Source organism: Leopardus geoffroyi, chromosome A1, assembly GCF_018350155.1.
Source record: "Leopardus geoffroyi isolate Oge1 chromosome A1, O.geoffroyi_Oge1_pat1.0, whole genome shotgun sequence".
Classification (NCBI taxonomy): domain Eukaryota; kingdom Metazoa; phylum Chordata; class Mammalia; order Carnivora; family Felidae; genus Leopardus; species Leopardus geoffroyi.
In genome coordinates this window covers 158948280-158964491 of record NC_059326.1, presented here as the reverse complement: position 1 = coordinate 158964491, position 16212 = coordinate 158948280, and the positions used below count along the sequence as shown (strand labels likewise).

At 34.9% G+C, this 16212-nt stretch overlaps 1 long non-coding RNA gene across 1 annotated transcript in view; it reads right to left on the bottom strand.

Moving 5' to 3' along the window:
• Positions 1-16212, bottom strand: part of LOC123608861 — a 165715-nt gene that overhangs the window by 53942 nt on the left and 95561 nt on the right. The window contains exon 3 of the long non-coding RNA XR_006717477.1: positions 5292-5409. This is a non-coding gene — a long non-coding RNA (uncharacterized LOC123608861). The remainder of the gene's footprint in view (positions 1-5291; positions 5410-16212) is intronic.

The window sequence follows — 16212 nt, the reverse complement described above, 5'->3', positions numbered from 1 at the left end:
ATTTGAGCAACAAAATAAAGTAGTATTGCATTATAACCAAAGCATAAAATAAATATTCATTATTTTATACTCATCTAAGCAAATGATTAATAAATAAATGGGGAAGAATAGACAATTGCCAATGCAGAATTCCAAATAAATTATATAGATACTCCACCCTCAGGAGGTAGAGCATAACTTGCCCCTCTTTTTAAAAAAAATTTTTTTTAAGTTTATTTATTTATTTTTGAAAGATAGAGAGAGAGAGAGCAGAGAAGGGGCAGAGAGAGAGGGAGAGAGAGAATCCCAAGCAGGCTCCACACCGCCAGCATGGAGCTCAATGTGGGGCTCAAACTCACAAACTGTGAGATCATGACCCCAGCTGAAATCAAGAGTCAGACGCTTAATCAACTGAGCCACCCAGGTGTCCCATAACTTCCCCCTCCTTAAGTGTGGACTGCACAAAGTGATTTCCCACCCAGGAATATAGTATGGAAAGAGGAGGAAAGAGTAGCTTTACAGTGGAAAAACCTGACGAACACTACTTCAGCCAGGTGATCAAGGTCCATATTGACAGAAGACATGCGTCAGTATGTTACATTGATAACATATACCTGAATAGGATTTGATAAAAATGGCACTTTACCTTGATTACCTTCCTCCACAAAACACATAATCTCAGTCTAATCATAAGAAAATCATACTACAAATCCCAACCAATGAACATTTCACAGAATACTTGCCTAGGACTTTTCAAAACAGTCAATGACATTAAAAACAAGGAAAGTCTTAGAAACCATCAAACCAAGAAGTGCCTAAGGAGACAATATAACTAAATACAAGGTACATCCTGAATGACATCCCAAGTAGAAAAATAAAAAAGTAAATATGAATAAAGTATGTACCTTATTTAATAACATATCAGTATAGACTCACTTATAACAAATGTACCACACTGTGTAAAATGTTAATAGTAAGGGAAACAAGATATATGTAATTATGTGAAAACTCTCTGTAGTAAGTGCACAGATTTTCTGTAACTCTAAAACTGTTCTAAAATAAAAAAAAATAATTAAAAATCAATTAATTAATTTCAGGGGATAAGGAAACAATTCATTATCTTGACAGCTGGTGAATTAATGCAAAGAATCATTCATTTACCCTGTCATTTATAAATGAATTGTACCCTGAGTAATTTGGGTGGCTCTTAATGTGTCAACTTGGCTAGGCTGAATCACATTTCCAGGGTATCCCTTCATGTATGTTTCTGGTGAGGGTGGGCCATAAGAGAGAACCCAAGGCCCGTTCAGGCTTGTTGTGGCCCAAAGCACACTGAAAAGGTGATGCCAGTCTCCTTCAGGTTAGATTGCTTGAGAATGTAGTCCAAAGCAAGTGATAAACTTCATCTTTCACTAAATATTAGCATGAGACTGATATATAAAAAACAATTACCATCACGAAAACTTGAAAAAAAATTTGAAGACAGAGGAAGCAAGACAGAAGTCATAGTTTTGTAAAGTAACCTAGGAAGTGATTTCCATCATTTTTGTTATATTTTGTTCCTTACAAGAGAGCCACTGGGTCCAGCCCATACTCAAAAAGAAGCGTTTACACAAGGGCCTGAATACCAGGAGACAGAGATCATTTGGGAACCTTTTTTATAAACTGCTTACCAAAGTTTGCCCTCAGACCCTCACTGACTCTCATCCCTCCCACATGCAAAACACACTCATCCCTTCCTAGAATCCATCAAATTCTCATCACTTCACAAAATCAGCTCACCATCCAGAATCTCTTCATCAAAATCAAGTACATGTGGATGGAGCTCCTCACATGCAGTAACTATTTTATTTTTTGTTTTGGAAATTAAAGATGCTTAATTTCTAAATCTAAAAGTTGAAAATAAATCATTAACTTTAAGGTAAAACCCCCCTTTCTGTCATTAGCAAGTCTTGCATCTTCTATCATCTATCTATCTATCTATCTATCTATATAATTATTATATATATATATTATGTATACATACCTATATATTATATATGTAGTGAATGTATAAGAAGTTCTAAAGAGAAGGATTAGGATAGCTTAGTTAACAATCACCAGGTTCATTGATTAATTTTGACAAGGATCTTTATTAAATGTTCATTTGCATCCAAAAGACTGACAAAAAATTCGGGTTAGCTGGTAGATTAGAACTCCGATGTTTGATTAATCTAATTTTTCTCTGTCCTATTTTGATGTATAAAGGTGGCATCTGTGACAATTTTCAATTAATATTAAGGAATTTAAAACCAAATTGCTTCCCAAAGTAGTTGAAACTCATTAATTCACAAATGACAGAAGCTCACTTGACACTAGTATAATAAATGCAACCAGGAATTTATTAGTTCATATAACTGGGAAATTTAAGAGTGGACCTGAATTCAGATGTAATGGGACCTCAAATAACAGCAGACCCTCCAGCTTCCCTCTTTCTTTGGGCCTCTGAACTACTTCTCTGAGAGTGTTAGCAAACTTTCTCTAGGCACATACCAACCCAGCAAATGACCACAAGCAAAGGGAGATCTCTGGCTTTTGATAGTCAAAATATAAAGTTCCAGAGAAGGCCTCTGACTGGCCCATCTTGGCCATTATCTGCTGGGCATATCCTTGAACAAGAAGCAGTGTACTGCCATCACAAACTCACCAGAATGGGAATAGAGGAGGGCCAGTACCCTAAAGGAAAGCAGGTGGTTACTGTGGTTACCAGAAAAGGAAGGAAAGATTGGTAGGACAGACTGAAAAAATGGTTTCACTATAAGGTCTAATTTTATTTTTTTTTAAGTTTTTATTTATTTTGAGATGGGGTAGGGGCAGAGAGAAAGAGAGAGAGAGAGAGTCCCAAGGATTCCGCACTGTCAGCGTGGAGCCACATGTGGGGCTTAAACTCACAAACCTTGAGATCATGACCTGAGCTGAAATAGAGTCTGATGCTTAACCAACTGAGCCACCCAGGTGCTCCTATAATGTCTCATTTTAAATCTAAGTCAATTACTATGTGAGTTATCTAGCCAAACCTAAAAGGTACAAAGAGACCAACATCTGAGTTCAGGCCACTATACTGCTCTTGAAAATTAATAATCTTTACAGTCATTCTTACTAATTATATATTCGAACTTTCAGTACCTTGTTATTTAAGGTTTCAAACTTGACTAGACTATATGTATTTGTTTTTTACCTGAATAAAGTTTTACTTTATAGTAGTCTGAGTACATTGGTGTTGTAAATTAATGTTAAAATAATTTTTAGGTCTGGGTGCCTGGCTGGCTCAGTTGGAGGAGCATGTCACTCTTGATCTCAAGGTCATAAGTTTAATGTTTGGTGTAGAGATTACTTATTTTTTTAACTAGAAAAAATAGTTTTTAGGTATGATTCAAATTTAAAAGTTATTCAATGTAACTTTTCCAATAAAAACACAGTATATGCAAACATAGCATGTTCTAAAAAGTATCTTTCTCCAATAATGAGTTGATACTGCTGACATGTTATTTATTTTGAATTATATTTTCAACTTTTTTGCTTTAAAATCATACACAGATATGAAAAAAGAGGAAAAAAAATGAATAACATTTTAAGGTAAACTCACTTAACACTACTGCCCAGATCATAAAATAGAATTTTGCAAGCCACTCAGTAGCCCCTCTATGTAACTCATCACCATAACAAGTCCTTCTTTCCCCCAAATTTAACCATGATCCTGACATTTATAACAACTACTTCTTTATGTTACATTGTAGTTTTATCACCTAACTATTGTTAAATTAATTAAACAAGGAGACCATCAAATCAAAATGATTCTAATGTCATGGCCTATGAAAGTAAGCAAACCAAAATGCCTAAGCCTGTAAATGCCTCACAGTTATGAAATCGAAACCTAAGGACAACCAATCACAAACAACCAGCTAGGCTTTAAGCTACAGCCATTCAATAATTTCCTTACTTTGCTTCCAGCTTTTCTCTGTCTCACGTCACCCACCTATAGAAGGATTGCTCCTAACCACTTCCACTTTGGCACTGCCCAATTGGAATGGATTTTTGATCAAATAAACTCTTAAAAATCTTAATATGTCTCAATTTATGTTTCAACAGCATGCATCCCTGCATACCATAGTTTAATCTTGACCCCCTTTTGAAAATTTGCTGTTTCTTTTAAGTCTCTTTTAATCTATAGGTTTCTCCTTCACCCCTTTCTGCCCGTAATAATTTATCTGTTAAAAAACCTGGGGCATTTGGTCTGTAGAATATCCATGCAGGAAATTTAATTAGTAGCTCTGAGATTACAATAATTTAAATTAATCAGTTCATTAATAACCAAAAAAAAAAAAAAAAAAAACAATATCCCTGCAGTTTCCCTTAGCAGTTTAGTTCTTCCAAGTCTATTCCTTCAGCTCCCTCAGGGATCCCATGAGGTTCCTAAGACTCTGTTTAAAGTAGCTAGAGTGAGTCCAAGTGCCTGTAGCTAAGAACCCTGATTATAAAATGGGAATAACACTTTTATTACAAAGTAAATTTCACATATTTTATTTTATATATGTGTAAAGTCAAATGTAGGATGAAGATAAAAGTTTTCTGCGAGAGAATGCTTATGAAATTTTTATTACTCTAGACAAAAAAAAAAACAAATCCATACAATGAGGAATAGTTTTTCGGCCTAGTTTCTTAAAGTCATGTAGACATTAAGTTGGCAAATATTTCTAAAGGTGTTTACCACTTATTAGAGCTCCATAGAGAAATCTCTGTCAATCGGATTATAACAGGCAAAGATGTGTGTTCATGTGAACGAACATCTCCATGCAGAGAAACATGTAATGAGAGACTTGTGGCAGAACTTAGGTTTGTAATATTTCTAACAAAACCCACATTAGCTGTACAATTTGAAAAAAAAACTTATGATTTAATCTTTACTAAGCGTAAACAATGTACATGTTACTCTCCCACATTAGAGGGTAATCATTTATCTTTACATTCAGGTCAAAATGCTCATACAATTTAAATAAAACCCAAAACAAAAGACTCAAACATGGATATCCTTAACAAAAACCAAAATCTGTAAGTATGAAGTGACTTTAAGTGTAACCTATTAGATGTAATGTAGGAAAGACCAATCTAGATGCAGAATTATTACTTGAAGAGAGAGCCAGGAAACAGCAAGTAAGATTGTTTACAAATATTGACTGTCATCATTCTAACCCAGTACCTTTACTGACAACTTTATTCTGTAAATACAAAAGAAAAAAACTGAGAAAAAATGGATAATAATTTAATAAACTTACCGCATATTTTCTATGTTTTCCATTTTACCGGGCAAAGATACAGAATTGTAATTACAATTTTAGTGAAATGTATCTTTGGCATCAACCAGAGTGGTGGAATGCTCTCCAGTAACAGTGCCTAATAAAAAGATAAGAACATAGTGCCAAGATATATAATAGGTATTTATAGGTTGTAATATCATGATGACAAAGATGTTAGCAGAGATAATGCTAAAAATCTATACATACATTATGAAGTAATATCAAGAGTGACCTCTTCCAAAATACCTAGCTTAAAACAAATCACTTTGTATTCCAAGAATTTCCTTATTCAGTTATATTTTACTTAATATCAAAATTCATTTACACTCCAACATAGGTCTACAGAGCACTAAAAGACCAGCCTACAGTGGGAATGGCAAGTGTGTGGCAGGCACGGTGCTATTTGTACCAGCCTTATGTTTATATCAGATATTTCTAACTGATCATATAAAGACCTGGGCAAAGAGTCAGATTCTTTTTTTAACTTCAGTGTTCCAGGTAGCTCTTATTAATTGAACAAACACAGGTGATCCTTGAGATAAAACCTATATGCCCTCCCTGGCCTGGAGTAAATAGGCAAGAAAATAAGCTTGTATTATTTGGCAAAAGATAAGCGAACACAATGACCAGTAATAAACAATAAGACTATGCATCATTGATAATTTCTAAGAATAATGCTTTATACTGGGAAAAGTTATTAACTTAGATTTACAAAATCATTTTTTCAAGTGGTATGAGAGTCAAGTTATTTCAATCCCTTTTTTTTTCAAACCATATTATCTCATCTTCTAAACTACATAGAGTGCTTATGTGCATTCTTATAAAACTAATAGTCCATAAAAAGTAATATACCATGAATACCCTTTACAATGCATGTTTCTGAAGAAAGCACATGTGTGAAATAGACTAACCATATTGCATCAAATTTTGATATATAAAAGTATACTTCTTTCAAATTTAAATTCAACTTAAAAAAATTACTGGGTTTCTACCCTTGGCAACAGAGCTGTAGAGATTACTGTATAGTGATTCAGAATATGTGCTCTGGAATCCTAATGCTTAGAGTCAAATGCTGGCCCTATCACTCACTAGCTATGCGGTCTTGGGGCAAGTCACTTCTCTATGTCTGAGTTTCCTCATCTATAAGATGGGGTAAAAATATTGCCTATGCCACTGTAACTTGCATAGACTAAAGAAATATGATATTGCAGCATATACTATGGCATCTACCTCTAGCAAATACTCAACAGTTTCAGGTATCATTATTGTTGTTATTGTTGTTGTTACACAAAGTTACTATTATTATTATACAAAGACCAATATGATTCATTTATTATTTTCAACTCCTGCTTCAAGAGTCTGGGAGCACAGAGTGTGAGAATACTTGTAGAGTGGGAGATGGGAGGAAGAAATAGATTATGAATCACAGAATAATACCGCTATAATATACAGCAGAATAATATTGGAATGCTGACACAAAAATTATTATATAAGCTCAACCTTAATTGTTATAACTCAAAATAACAGGTGAAAAACTTAATAAAGTTTTCATTGAGAAGATGAAATTTGAGAAATACCTGAGAAGAAGCACATGATTTCAACAGACAGAAGGATCAACATGAGAGCCAGAAAGAAAGACATGTTTGTAGAGCATTGAGCCAAGATAATAGTAGCAAGTAGGGGAAATGTAAAAATATAATTTAAAAGGCACACTGAACCACATTTTGAAGGACAAAGAATGCTGTGGTGAAAGACTGAATATTTTTAATGAAGTATAATTAATATACAATGTTATATTAGTTTCAGGTATACAACATATTGATTCAACAATTCTATACATTACTGTAATATTATTACAATATTAATCAACTATATTCCTCACTCTATACTTTTAATCTCCCTAGAAATTAAATGAGAGATTCAGCATGTAATCTGGATCTAGAAGTCTGTTTTAATAATAAGTCACAATCGGGCACCTTTGTGAGGTAATGATTACCCCACCTCCAAAACTTAAGAGACCAGTCAAGTGTACTTTATTATTTATTTACTTCAAATTATAAAAAATATTACTTTCACTAATGCTTTAGAATTATGAAGAAAGTTTTGTAAAATCTAATTTATCTCAGAATTTTCACAATGATCCTCAAACCTGTTTTACCCTCTAATAATAACCAATAAATACAGGCTATGTAAAAAATTTTATAAAACTGATATTTTTAAACATATTAACAATATCTAGGTAATAACCCATATTAATAGAAACATCTTATATATATAAAAAGACAATCTCCAAATATTCACTTATTATAAAAGTAATTATTAAGGTTGAAATTCTATCTTCAGCTAAAAAGCACTGGGTTTAGTTTTATAAAGTCTACAAAATGAGCATAAAAACATCTCTTCAAACAAGGTTATCTATTTAAGAAAACAAGAAACACATGTTTTAAAAAAAATAAAAGAAAATACCATGTTCAATGACAAGAATATTAACTTTTTTGAGAGCTATATAATTTACATCTGGTATCTCATTGAATCCACCCAGCAGTCCTGGTTTTGCAAGAAGAAGTCACCAATAATCCTTGCTCTTGCTAGCACATGAGACTAAGGCTGGGCTATGGAGCTAGAAGTTCAAATGCTAGTGCTGCCCCTTAGAGGCTTTGTGATCTGAGGCAGATGATAAAGCCTCTTTTTAAGTCTCCATTTCTAGGGGTGCCTGGGTGGCTCAATTGATTAAGTGTCCAACTTGGTTTTGGCTCAGGTCATGATTTTATGTCTCAAGGGTTTGAGCCCCACATGGGGCTCTGCGCTGGCAGCATGGAACCTGTTTTGAATTCTCTTTCTCCCTCTCTCTCTGCCCCTCTCCCACTCACACTGTTCTTTCTCTCTCAAAATAAATTAATATTTTTTTTAAAAAAGTCTCTACTTCTTCAACTGTTAAACTGGGGAAGTAACAGCATATAATACACAGAGATGTTGTGAAGGGGAACTAAGGAAGTATGTGTGAAATAATAATGTCCTATGACAACATTTACACAGAGTGCTCTCTAAGGAATGCTAGTGCTAGAAAATTGCTATGACCAAAAAAAGTTCTATAGTCTTATAGCTTAATGCTTGAAAAACATTATGTTTAATTTCTACATAAACTGTTCTATACTGTATAGAGATGATAGATAGATAGATAGATAGATAGATAGATAGATAGATAGATAATCTCCCAAAACCCACAAGTAGGAAAAAATAAAAACACAATATTTAGGAAAACTAGAAGATGTCTTCAAACACAAAACACAATATAAAAAGAAAGTAGACAGACTAGTAATGCATTTAGCAAACTGGTGGCTGTTGTAATTCAGAAATTTCCAAAAATAATAATTGGAAGACAGTTTTCCCCATAGATTCATGATGATGCTCATAGTTCAATGCTCAGAGATGACAGAATTAAATAAGTTGGGGAGGGGTGAATGAAAACAGGAAGACTGGTGGAAAGTCCAATATGGAACAATTAAATATTGAGGCCCCTACCATTACCCCCATATCTCTAAGTGAATAACTAACCACCACCACTGACCATCCAGAGGAACCAGCCTTTTCTTTACCTATTGAAACAGAGAAGCAATGTATTAAGAGACACCAGGCACCATGTGGATGGCAGGGCAAGGGGGCGGGAGGATGGGGGGCAGGGAGTGAAATATGGGGAATATGGGGGTTGCAATATAGCAAAACCCTCAAAACAGAAAACTGAACGCATATTCAAGTTGAAATAAATGTCTCAAATTAATCAACTGAGAACAGTAAAAGTACATAATTTTAATATGGTGGTAAATATTTTAAAATAGCCAAGAGTTGAAAGTGGTACCAACAGGGAGGGATGTTTTAATGATAAAAAGACATGCAGGGGTGGGGGCCTGGGCGGCTCAGTCAGTTGAACATTGGACTTCTGTTCAGGTCATGATCTTGCACCTCGTGGGTTCAAGCCCCGCTTCCGGCTCTATGCTGACAGGTTGGAGCCTAGAGCCTGTTTCAGATTCTGTGTCTCCCTTTCTCTCTCTGCTCCTCGCCAACTCGTGCCCTCTGTCTCTCAAAAATAAATAAACATTAAAAAAAGAGAGAGGTGCGCAGGAGACAGCATTTGTAGTTGTAATCCTTAAAAAAATGTTTAATGTTTATTTATTTTTGAGAGAGCGAGAGGGAGAGGGAGTGGAGGGGGAGAGCAGAGAGAGAGGTAGACACAGAATCTGAAGCAGGGTCCAGGCTCTGAGCCATCAGCACAGAGCCTGACGCAGGACTCAAACCCACGGACTATAAGATCATGACCTGAGCTGAAGTCGGAGGCTCAAGTGACTGAGTCACCCAGATGCCCCTATAGTGGTAGTCCTTTTAACATTACTAGACTTTATTAAGTATTCTGCATCTATTTTTTTTTTATTTAGTAAGTATTGGAAGATAAGGGGCAGATCACAGGTGTCCTTAACCTCTCTAGCCTAAGATATTAAAAATTTGGTAAAGTGCACTTTCATTTTCTTTTTTTTCAACTGAGGTATAATTAACATATGACATTCTAGTATTTTCAGAGGTACAACATAATGATTTGATATCTATACGTATTGAGAAATGATCACCACAATAAGTCTAGTTAACATCCGTCAAGATACATATTTACAAAAAAAATTTTGCATATGATAAGGACTTTTAAGATCTACTCTCTTAGCAACTTTCAAATATACAATATAGTATAGTATTATTAACTATAGCCACCATGCTATACATTATATCCTCATGACTTATTTATTTTATAACTAGAATTTATACTTGTTGATGTCTTTTATGCATTTCACCCACCTCCAACCCTCCCGACTCTGTCAGCCACCAGTCTGTTCTCTGTACCTATGAGCTTGGTTTTTGTTTTTGTTGTTTTGTTTAAGTCCCACATATAGTACCCCCATGGTCTTCAGTGGCCTATAAGCATTTTAAGTGACTTCACATTTAAAATAAGAACACTACATGGGGTGCCTGGGTGGCTCGGTCAGTTGAGCATCCAACTCTTGATTTTTGCTCAGGTCATGATTCCAGGGATTGAACCCCCATCAGGCTTGGTGCTGAACATGGAGCCTGCTTGGGATTCCCCCCCACCCCACTCACTCTCTCCCTATGCCTCTCTTCCCCACTTGCTCTCTCTCTCTCTCAAAAATTAAAAAAAAAAATTAAAATTAAAAAAATCAGAAAATTATAAACTATTTTAAATATCACAGAATTCCTTTATGATGGCTGGCATTTGAACATCCATATGCTCCACATGTCCCAGTAATGGGCATGTAGTCTTATATCCATGACCAGGCGACAGATATCCAGGCTGCTTCCATCTCACTTCCATGAACATTTCTACAAAGAAAATCCCCATGGATGCACCCTCAACTCCCCTGAGATATATACTCAGAAGTGGAATGGTAAATTTGCACTTACACATCCTTTGAAGAAGTCACGCTACATCGCTCTCCACTAACACCAGGAGTGCAATAGGGTTCTTATGCCTTCTTGTCTCAGTTGCTAGTGCCCATTTTTCTAAAGTTTGCTAGTCTGGTGATTTAAAGTCACAGTTCAATGTTGCTTCAATTAGCATTCTTGTATTGCTCATTATTTTGACCAGCTTGTCACAGGCCTCTTAATTTTCTAAGTTTTCTTTTTAAATTTTGTGTTAATCTGTTTTTACCTTTTTCCTAGGGTGTATTTTTCTAGTTGATTTGCAAGAGTAATTCATATCTTTTAGATATTAAACCCTTGTTATTCTTGCATTTTTCAAATGTCTATTTCCAGTCAGCTAAGTTGTCCAAGGAGTCCCTCACTGAACAAAATATTTAATTTCAGATAATGTTATCATTCCTGGTTTTTAAGTTTAAGAAATCCTTCTGAGTTCTTCACATACACTATGGAATTGTATGCAGCAGTTAGAAGCTACATTAGATGTATAAGGAAACATGAACAGTCTCAAAAGGAGGACTCAGTTTTAAAAGAAATAGAATAAAAAATATAAGATAATACTACTTACATTAAGAATATATGCATATAGGGGCACCTGGGTGGCTCAGTAGATTGAGCATCCCACTTCAGCTCAGGTCATGATCTGTTAGTGAGTTCAGGCCCCACAGTGTGCTCTTTGCTGACAGCTCAGAGCCTGGAGCCTGCTTTGGATTCTGTGTCTCCCTCTCTCTCTCCCCCTCCCAGGCTTATACTCTCTCTCCCTCCCTCAAAGAAAAAACTAAAGAAAGAAAGAAAGAAAGAAAGAAAGAAAGAAAGAAAGAAAGAAAGAAAGAAAAGAAAGGAACAGACACCTAAGGTACATGTGTGGAAAACTGAATTTTGTGCTAATATAAATACTGAATTTTGGTGGTTTAAAAATTAGATTAATGCTTAAATTCATATTCAAAATTTATTTGAAAAAGCTACTTTTATTAAAGATTTGAGACACTGACAAACTTTCCTTTTCAACTTTAAATATTCAAAAATTCCCTGTAAAAGTGAAGCTGTCAGAAAAATTATTCAATTAGAGACTGTCAACACAGAATGGAATTTTTCTTCTACTTTGTATTTCATAAGTCTTCTTAGGAAGCTGAATTTTATAGGTGACCTACATTCTGCAGTCGCCCCAGTCTAACTTGTCACAATACAGGATATAAGGGCTATTCTCATTATCTGAGCACTTTATATTCAACATTTATAAGATGAAAGAAATAGACTGCCTAGTATATCTAGCTCAAAAGAAGTGTCAACTCAAAGGAAACATTTTATAAAAATCATGGTATTATATCACTTTGTGTTTCATTTTAACAGGAACTAGTTATTAGGGCAAAGTTGGAATGCCAGGAAGGAATTTTGAACATACTCTGATCCATATCACATCATGTCTCACCTGCAAGTGCTTCCCATTTAGCCTTTATTCATAAATATTTGCCTCTGTCTATATTCCACACTTATCGACAGTAACCAGAATGATATTTGCAAAATGCAAAACAGATGTCCTTCCTCAGCTTAAAAGTTTTCAGTGATTTCCCATTAACCTCAGTTAAGATAAATCTAAAATTATCCACATTTCTGTAAGATCATGTGATCTTGCCCCATCTCTTTCTTTTTTTTTTTTTTAATTTTTTTTAACGTTTATTTATTTTTGAGACAGAGAGAGACAGAGCATGAACGGGGGAGGGTCAGAGAGAGAGGGAGACACAGAATCTGAAACAGGCTCCAGGCTCTGAGCGGTCAGCACGGAGCCCGACGCGGGGCTTAAACTCACGGACCGCGAGATCATGACCTGAGCCGAAGTCGGACGCTTAACGGACTGAGCCACCCAGGCGCCCCAACCCCCATCTCTTTCTAAAGCCTCATCCCAAGCTGCACACCATCTCATTTCCACATCCTATCCATGTTGGCCTTCCTAAACTCCTCCTCCATGCTCCTTCTCATTCCAGGGTCTTGCAAATCTCTTCCTCCTGCCTGGAGTGTTCTCCTGTCTCCTCCTCCTTCATCTAAGTAACTCCTAGTCATACTTAAGTCTGAGTTTAAGTTGCATTACCTCAGGATGCTTTTCCCAAGCCCCCAATCTATGTAAGTCCCCTGTTGCAAACTCTCAGATTTTTCTACGGTTCTCCATCATGCTACTTACCATCCTTGCTATTTCTTTTCCAATATCCACCTGTTCCACAAGATTGTGAATGCAAAAGGGCAAGTAATATGTCTATCTTGTTCAATGCTGCTTATTCTAGTACCCTCCATGGAATGGCAAGGTGTTTGATGAATGTCTGAGGAATCAATTAAAAAATGCAAGAAACTGGTATTTCAAGCATAGCTAAGAATTTATATAGTAAATGAAAGGGTAGGAGAAAAACTAGATTTAGTTAAATTTAAGCAAAAGTAAAACATAATAAAGATAAAAGAAGAAATAAATATGATATAAAAAGGTAGAGAAAATCAAGAACATCAAAGTTGTTTCTCTAATAAAGTTGATAAAGTCCTAACAAGACCAATTAAGTATATTATCAACGTCAAAAGTGAAACAAAACATCATTACAGATACTACAGATTTTATAAGAATAATAAGATGTTATGAAAAAATTTATGGCAATGAATTTGACAAAAATGAAATGGAAACATCTGGAGAATGGGTAAATAAATTTTGATAAGTTGACATAACTGATATATTACATGATATGTAGCAATATAAAGGAATGTACTATTTATACATACAACATTATTTTGAATGACAGAAGACAGTCACAAAAGAAAATGCATTGTATATTTCAATTTATATGAAGTCTATGAATAGACAAAAGTAGTTAATGGAAATAAATAAAAGAATTTTGGTTGTCATTGAGGGGGTAGTATTTTTTATTTACTTTTTTAAATTTTTATTAAGGGTGTCACATAGACTCGAAAGAGAAGTGGTGAAACTTTCCAGGACAGTCTTTCTCAACTGAGTGCTGTGAAAGAATTAAGCCTTACCAAAAATGATCTGAGTGACTATTTTCTTAATTATCCTAATAATGAGATGCAGTTAGTACCATCCTCGATGTACAAGAAGTAAGTTAATTCATTAGAAATAGTAAATACTGTCAGCATTAGGGTATAATTCTCTCCTAGAGCCCCAGTTGAGAAGAACTATGTAGGGCTGTACTGTCCTATACTGTAGCCACTAGTACATATGTTCATATGAATTAAATTTAAATTATTTAAAAACAAATTAAATTTAAAATTCAGCTCCTCAGTCATACTAGCTATATCTCAAATGTTCAAATCTTACCTGTGGGTAGTGGCTACTACATTAGCAATACTGATACAGAAAACTACCACCATCACATGAAGTTCTATTGGACAGTGCTAGTCTGTGGTTGAGTGGTGATTATTTAAGTTCTTACAATTTGCAAAGTTTAATGAACTATACACTTAATATCTGTGCATCTAACTATATATCAAATTTACCTTCAATTAAAAAAATTTAAAACTAGTAAAAATAGTTTTGTTATTTAAGAATAAGGTTTAAAGTTCAATGATAGAAATGTGTTCTGTCTAATGAAACATGGAAAAAAATCAATTTTCTTATTTTCTTTTCTCAGTTTGCATAATATAACAAATCTAATGAACTATAGCATTTCAAATGATTACCAATATTGAGTAATCACTTTCCATGAAAAGGGCAATTTGGAAATGAATATCTGAGCTTGACTTCATTGTGAAATATAATTAATATCCCCAGGAGTGGTCAGATTTGTAAGACATTCATTTCACCCAAATTTTCTGTAAAGGATTAAAGGACCAGGGTATATTGCAGCAGTACGTGGACTAAATACTTAATATTCAAGATAGGATTTGACACAGCACAATTGGTGAAAAGCATCCAAATTACTGAACTTACCTTCTGTTAAGTTAAATATATCAACATTTTTTTTTAAGTCAAGCAATCAGACTTTACCACAAGACACTATTAATTGGACTCTAAAATGAGCTTTCTGAATAAGTATTTCATTTATTTTTATTTTTTTAATGTTTATTTTTGAGAGAGCATGAGCACAGGAGGGACAGAGAGAGAGGGAGACAGAGGATCCAAAGTGGGCTCCATGCTGACCACAGCAAGCCCTACTTGGGGCTCAAAACTACAAACCCTGAGATCATGACCTGAGCTGAAGTCAGCCATTCAACCGACAGAGCCACCTAAGCGCCACTAAATAAATATTTCAATGAATTAAAATTAAAGAGAATATACAGAATCCACATGTCATTGGTTTAGACCAAAATACCTTAGAAGAAAAAAACAAAGTCATCAGTAATTGTTAGCAGTCAGTAAGTATCCAAATTAAAGTAAAATGTCAGTTTACTCCAAATATTCAAACAAAAAAATGGAAAGGAAATGGTTCTGTCTCTTGGATTATCCCGCAGTAAATTTCCTATCAAGACCACATTTAGCTTTAAAAAATCCCAGTCATACAAAATGTAATAGCTGAATTACTGTCTTTGTTCGAAGCACATATTTAGACATATGGTTTAATGCCCATGAAACAAAATAACCTGCCCTAAGTCTCAGGAAGTCCTAGAATTGTTAACATTGTAAAAATTAGCTCTAATTTACATAGTTCAGACACAGTAGGCTCAAGCTGGCTCATACTGTCTCACAAGAGGCTACTACACACATGTCTTCCCATCTCCACTTCCAGTGACATCATATTGGTAACTTCAATTAGGCCATGGCGAGACCTGCCTGGATGGCTCTTATTAAAATGCTGAAACAAATTATATAATGTGATACCAAATGTTAATAATATGTTTTAAAAAGTAAGAAATAGAATTACTATAGCAACTGAAGCCCACAAGCTCTACCCAGGTCATCCATCTATAACTCATTTACAAAATAAAATGTTAATAAATGATGATACTATGAAGCAGGCCCTATATTGAAAACGTGTTTTGTGGTTTATCTTTCTCTTCCCATGGCTGCTGCTCTTACCCACTATACTATTTTATTTTTTTATTTTTTATTATTACTTTTTCCATTTTTATTGTGTAATATAATTTATTGTCAAGTTACCTAACATACAGTGTATACAGTGTGCTCTTAGTTTCGGGGGTAGATTCATGTGATTCCTCGCTTACATATAACATCCAGTGCTCATCCCAACTCATGCCCTCCTCAATGTCTATCACCCATTTTCCCCTCTCCTCTGCCCCCCCCCCAAGAATCCTCACTTTGTTCTCTGTATCTCTTATGGTTTTCTTCCCTCTCTATTTGAAACCATTATTTTCCCTTCCCTTCCTCCACAGTCTTCCATTAAGTTTCTCAAGTTCCACATATGAGTGAAAACATATGATACCTGCCTTTCTCTGGCTGACTTATTTCACTTAGCATAATACCCTCCAGTTCCAA